This window comes from Bufo gargarizans, unplaced genomic scaffold (genome assembly GCF_014858855.1).
Source record: "Bufo gargarizans isolate SCDJY-AF-19 unplaced genomic scaffold, ASM1485885v1 original_scaffold_1851_pilon, whole genome shotgun sequence".
Classification (NCBI taxonomy): domain Eukaryota; kingdom Metazoa; phylum Chordata; class Amphibia; order Anura; family Bufonidae; genus Bufo; species Bufo gargarizans.
In genome coordinates this window covers 7,556-15,110 of record NW_025334543.1, presented here as the reverse complement: position 1 = coordinate 15,110, position 7,555 = coordinate 7,556, and positions in this window count along the sequence as shown.

Below are 7,555 nucleotides of genomic sequence, written 5' to 3'. Positions count from 1 at the left end.
ACCAATGGCGTGATCTGTACACAAGATTGGATGCACACTGGCGGATCCCAAACTGAGTGGCTATGTCAACCCAAGTCCCAAGATTGTTGCACGGAGAGCTCCAAATCTACGAGACAAATTGGTACGTAGTCATTTCCAGAGGCCCACACAGGGGCTTGGGAGGGGTGTTAGGACATATCCGTGCGGGAACTGCAATGTGGGTCAATATATGATCTGCACTGACTCCTTCTCCTCCTGCAGGCACCCGGCCACAATCCATTTGGTTCATTACATCAATTGCCGGACTAGGAATGTCATCTATGCACTCATCTGTGAATGTGGAAAAATATGTGTGGGCCAAACCGGTCAAGAGTTAAGGAAACGTATACAACAGCATCTATCCAACATTGGCTTGGCCCGACGAGACCGGATTCAGGCCAAGAAACCGCTGACCTCAGTTGCTGCACACTTTCTGGATTGCCACCAGTGTATCACCGCTGGACTTTGGGTTGCTGGCCTTGACATGGCACGCACCAATGTGAGGGCAGGATCACTCTCTTCCCAACTACTACCTCTGGAATCTAAGTGGATCTTCAATTTGGACACGGTGGCTCCACAGGGACTAAATGAAGAACTTACGTTCACGGGCTTCTACAACTAAATTTTGGGGTTCCATATTTTGAACCTCATAGAATTGGGTAGCTTACCCTCATCTGTGAATATTTGGCATGGTGGCCATTATAGAGTGGGCTCAATTGCCAGGTTAGGGACGGGCACCTAGGGTGCCGGCTAACCCATATACACACCGACGAGTCACTCTGGTAGTTGTTGGTGGTCTTAACTGTGTGATTACTGTCTTTTATAGAGACAGGTATTACTGTCTAATCCAGTGATATATGGGTCTGTTGACCCAGTGGCGTATGCGATCTAATGGAGATATGGGGGTTCTATTCTGTGATTACAGATACCGTTTGACCAGGTATTATTGGGTGACCCAGTGACATGTGTGGATCTTTTCGGTTATTTCCGTTTGCATCTATTTGCTAATGAATCTATTCATTCCCCATAGGTTCTTCTTACACTTTATTTCTTCCTCGCACACGGTGCTGCACAACTCTCATCATGTTCCTTCTCACTTGTGGTCTCTCCCACACTGTACTCTCATCATGTTCCTTCTTGTGGTCTCTCCCACACTGTACTCTCATCATGTTCCTTCTCACTTGCACACTTGTGGTCTCTCCCACACTGTACTCTCATCATGTTCCTTCTCACTTGCACACTTGTGGTCTCTCCCACACTGTACTCTCATCATGTTCCTTCTCACTTGCACACTTGTGGTCTCTCCCACACTGTACTCTCATCATGTTCCTTCTCACTTGCACACTTGTGGTCTCTCCCACACTGTACTCTCATCATGTTCCTTCTCACTTGCACACTTGTGGTCTCTCCCACACTGTACTCTCATCATGTTCCTTCTCACTTGCACACTTGTGGTCCTCTCCCACACTGTACTCTCATCATGTTCCTTCTCACTTGCACACTTGTGGTCTCTCCCACACTGTACTCTCATCATGTTCCTTCTCACTTGCACACTTGTGGTCTCTCCCACACTGTACTCTCATCATGTTCCTTCTCACTTGCACACTTGTGGTCTCTCCCACACTGTACTCTCATCATGTTCCTTCTCACTTGCACACTTGTGGTCTCTCCCACACTGTACTCTCATCATGTTCCTTCTTGTGGTCTCTCCCACACTGTACTCTCATCATGTTCCTTCTCACTTGCACACTTGTGGTCTCTCCCACACTGTACTCTCATCATGTTCCTTCTCACTTGCACACTTGTGGTCTCTCCCACACTGTACTCTCATCATGTTCCTTCTCACTTGCACACTTGTGGTCTCTCCCACACTGTACTCTCATCATGTTCCTTCTCACTTGCACACTTGTGGTCTCTCCCACACTGTACTCTCATCATGTTCCTTCTCACTTGCACACTTGTGGTCTCTCCCACACTGTACTCTCATCATGCTCCTTCTTGTGGTCTCTCCCACACTGTACTCTCATCATGTTCCTTCTCACTTGCACACTTGTGGTCTCTCCCACACTGTACTCTCATCATGTTCCTTCTCACTTGCACACTTGTGGTCTCTCCCACACTGTACTCTCATCATGTTCCTTCTCACTTGCACACTTGTGGTCTCTCCCACACTGTACTCTCATCATGTTCCTTCTTGTGGTCTCTCCCACACTGTACTCTCATCATGTTCCTTCTCACTTGCACACTTGTGGTCTCTCCCACACTGTACTCTCATCATGTTCCTTCTCACTTGCACACTTGTGGTCTCTCCCACACTGTACTCTCATCATGTTCCTTCTCACTTGCACACTTGTGGTCTCTCCCACACTGTACTCTCATCATGTTCCTTCTCACTTGCACACTTGTGGTCTCTCCCACACTGTACTCTCATCATGTTCCTTCTCACTTGCACACTTGTGGTCTCTCCCACACTGTACTCTCATCATGTTCCTTCTCACTTGCACACTTGTGGTCTCTCCCACACTGTACTCTCATCATGTTCCTTCTCACTTGCACACTTGTGGTCTCTCCCACACTGTACTCTCATCATGTTCCGTCTTGTGGTCTCTCCCACACTGTACTCTCATCATGTTCCTTCTCACTTGCACACTTGTGGTCTCTCCCACACTGTACTCTCATCATGTTCCTTCTTGTGGTCTCTCCCACACTGTACTCTCATCATGTTCCTTCTTGTGGTCTCTCCCACACTGTACTCTCATCATGTTCCTTCTTGTGGTCTCTCCCACACTGTACTCTCATCATGTTCCTTCTCACTTGCACACTTGTGGTCTCTCCCACACTGTACTCTCATCATGTTCCTTCTCACTTGCACACTTGTGGTCTCTCCCACACTGTACTCTCATCATGTTCCTTCTCACTTGCACACTTGTGGTCTCTCCCACACTGTACTCTCATCATGTTCCTTCTTGTGGTCTCTCCCACACTGTACTCTCATCATGTTCCTTCTTGTGGTCTCTCCCACACTGTACTCTCATCAGCATATTCTGCTTGTTTTCTCCACAGCTGGACCTGTGTATAGGGTCCTTATCATTAGATTTTGGTATTACAACAATTCTTCACCTTTTATATATTTTTGAGACACACATATATATGTAGACACACACACATGTATACTGTATATATATATATATGTGTGTGTGTGTGTTTTATGGTTATCACGTCAGTATTACCTGTGGGGATTTATCTCATTGCTGTTATGGGCATGTATATATCAATGATATTACGGACATGTGTGTGTACTCTATATACGCCTTTCACCGTTATATCTTTACATATATTCTTTTATTCCTCTATTTATCATTTTTTATTGATTATTTACCTATTCATGATCGACTATTGTATCTCCTTATGGAGGGTTCACCATCTCATTATCAGATTGTTTTCCTCATGTATAATTCAATCACTGATGATATCTATTTTCTCATGTATCTGGCAGTATAACTTGTCACACAGTTTGCCCCTGTCTCCGTCACCACACCATCATGTTATATTTACCTCCATTCTATTGTGTTATAATATGGTGCAACCTATTGAGCATACCCCTAACTCTGCCCTGCCCTCTAATTGGTCCCTATGGTCTTTTCCTCTCTGTGCTAAGCATTGCCTCGATCTTTCTCCCACCTCATTCCCCCTCCTGGCTCCTCCCCGCTTGACGAGCGGACCGCGCGCGCCACTATTCACAGTGGAGCGAGCGATGCCTTCCACCATGCGGTCCATTGCGGCATCCGGCTTCCGGCCATGTGTTTCACATGATGGGTTATTGGTTACTCCCTCAGGGCCTACCATAACTTCCCCTTTTCTCCCCCCAACAAAGTACCATCCCAATAAGACACCACACACCTTTGCTTGGATTAAATCGGCCACAGCAGCCGTTTATTAATAAAATAAATACATCCATAAATAAGAATAACATTACAATTAACATTAACCCCTGACGAGGGAGATCGTAGAAGCCCCAAAATGCTACCATCCACCATAAGCCAACCTGGCAACTCCATCTTGCCTCCAGCCGTAAGCACCAGCTCGAAGACACCAGCTGATGGATGCCTTCTCCAATTAACCAAGAACCTAAACTATGAGAGTCCAGCCCCACCATTGAGGCCCTCCCATTTCCACTACCGTCATAAACCACCAGCTTCTATGATCTCCCACCGCCAACAACGCGCAGCTTGAACCTAACACACTCCCTCAAGCCTGCGCGTCCCTCCACAAACGCAAAGCACGTTCGATTCCATCCTGCAAGCCCAAAGCCCAAAGATCAATGCCCACTGCATTCAGGTGAACACCATCCGCCCTCCAAAAACCACCACTCCCCGCTTCCAAGTCTGTATGCCGAACCGCCACCGCACCATTTCGCGCCACAAACCTCCCAATAGCCCTATTCACCTTCACCCTAGCCTTGTTGACCCGCTCAACCGAACGCGCCTCCCTCCACTTCTTCCTGGCCACAATGTCGGACCAGACCGTCACCATACCTGGAAACAACTACCACAGCCTCAACAGATCAAACTTAATATCCTTAATAAGCTCCCGACACGGCCTAACCCCCAAATCATTACCCCCGACATGCAACACCAACACATCGGGGGCACGATCCAGCCTCACAAAACGATGCACCTCCCTCAATACACTGCCCCACAACATACCCCTACACCCTAACCAACGCAGCACCGCCTCGTCCCTGCTAAAACCAAGCTGACGCCCCTCCGGCCGCACATCAGCACGCAGCGCTCTCCAGAAAACAAAGGAGTGCCCCAGAATCCACACCAACACCGCACCTGCAACACAAATAAAAGAAAATTAATGCCAACAACTCAACTCACCAACCTCCCAACCGCACGTAAGACTTAAAACGAGAAGACTCCCATCTCCCAATCTTCTTAATCACCTCCTCGCTCAAACCCAATCTCGCCGCCTCCGTAGCCGCCCCAATCCTAAAGGAATGACTCGTAAAAAGCTTAGAGTCCATTCCCAACGCCTCCAAACACCTCTTAAACACTGCCACGAACTGAAAATGCGACAGAAACGAACCATCCTCATGCCTCAACAGGGGCCCCAAAACTCACCCCCTCCCAATACTGTCTCAAGCAACGCACCGGGCACAACCTGCACCCCGGAATCTCAAACAGCGACACACTGCACCCCCTACCTTCCCTATCCGTTTTTGACACCCGAATCCGCACCACCACCCGGTCATCATACAAATCCACATCCCCCCAACACAAACTCCCCTCCCTAGAAACACTAGGACACACCAACTCACCCAGCCGAAAAGCCCCGAAAAATGCCAACGAGAAAGCCAACCCAAACAATCGTACCTCACTCTCGGACCGACAAACCACACCAAGCCGCTCCCCCAACCATAACAACAGAGCAAAGGAAACCGGGCGTCTCCGATCCGCAACACGCTTCCCCCTCTTACACCCCTTCAACACCTGCCGAACCAAAAAGGTCTTGGTACAATCGGGTAAGCCCCTAAGCTTGAAACCAAACGCCAACCCCGCCATGACCCGATTCACCTGCGCCACTGACCTCCCCATCTCCGCCAAATTCCCCACAAACAACACCAACGGAACCTCACCCTCGTCAACCCCCACCCCCAACTCAGCACACCACCCCTCCCACTCACTCCACGCCTTACCGTACGCCACCCAGGTGCCAGCACTCAGAGACTCCCTCAACAACCCAGCTACTGTACCTCCAAGAGCTCCCAGAGGGACTCCGGACACACCAACCCGACTGCCTCCGCCTCCGGGGCGAGCTGCCGAAAACGCTCCCACTGCAAACGAGAAAGAGAGTCAGCAACACCGTTCTCAACCCCTGGCACATGCACCGCCACAATCCAAGCATTAATCTCCAAGCAACACAACACCAAATGCTGCAACAATTTCACCACCGGGGGGGAAGAGGCCGTCAAACCATTAATCGCCTGTACCACCCCGAGGTTGTCGCAGTGAAACCGAACCTTCCTATCGCGGAACCTATCCCTCCAGAGCACCACTGCCAAGACAATCGGAAACAATTCAAGCAATGCAACGTTCCGAACCCAACCCCTCAACACCCATGACTCCGGCCACGGACCCGCACACCACTGGCCACCACAGAACACCCCGTAACCTATCCCCCCAGCCGCATCCGAATACAAATCAAAATCAAAACTATCCACCACCTCACCCAGCACTAATGCCCTGCCATTACAATGCCTCAAAAACTGGTCCCAAACCAACAAATCACCCTTTAACTCCTGACCCAAGTGAATAAAATGATGCGGGGCAACCACCCCACCGGTAGCAGCCGCCAACCTCCTACAAAAAATTTGCCCCATCGGCATGATCCGACACGCAAAATTCAACTTACCCAACAGCGACTGCAAATCCCTCAAACGAATCTTGTGCGCCCTCACCGCGCTCCCCACCGCTCCCCTCAAATCCCTAACCTTCTCCTCAGGCAACCTACACTCCATCCGAACCGCATCAATAACAATGCCCAAAAAACTCAACTCCATCGCGGGCCCCACCGTCTTTTCCACCGCCAACGGCACTCCGAACGACTCAAAAACACACTGCAACGTAGACAATAACAATGAACAAACCCGGGACTCCGCTGGTCCCAAGCACAAAAAGTCATCAAGATAGTGAATCAGCGACACACACCCTGACACATCCTTAACCACCCACTCCAAGAAGGAACTGAAGGTTTCAAAATAAGCACAAGACACCGAGCACCCCATCGGCAGACACCGATCCACAAAGTACCCGCCATCCCAAAAACAACCTAACAAGTGCAAACTATCAGGATGCACGGGCAACAACCGAAACGCCGCTTCGATGTCCGTCTTAGCCAACAAGGCCCCCAGCCCCAACTTACGCACCCATCCTACCGCCGCGTCAAAGGAGGTATAAACCACCGAACAAAGCTCAGGGTCAATACCATCGTTGACCGACGCCCCCTTTGGGAAAGACAAGTGATGAATGAGCCGAAACTTGTTCGGCTCCTTCTTGGGCACCACCCCCAAAGGAGAAACCCTCAAATCCTCCCAAGGCAGTTCAGAAAACGGCCCATCCATCCTACCCAGCACCACCTCCTTGGCCAGCTTCTCTGACACCACCTCCCTGTGCTCCAAAGCCGACCTCAAGTTCCTTCCAACCCCAAACCCCCTCTCCACCGGGCGAGACGGAATGCTAAACCCCTCCGCAAATCCCTTCCGCAAAAATTCCGCCGCCCCCTTGTCCGGGTATCTAGGAACCCCGCCATCACGTCCACCCGCACCGGCGTCCTGCCCTTTTCCACCAGCCTCGCCCCCTTTCTGCCTTGCCCCTTTAAAACAACGGCTGGCCCCGTGACCTCCCCCCCGCACGAAGAACACTCGTGCTTAAACTTGCACTTGGGCCCGAACTTGCAACTCCCTTCATTGAAAAGGAAGCACAATCCCTTGGCCGCTGCCGTTGCAAAGCCCAACTGATCTGATCCCCCCTGC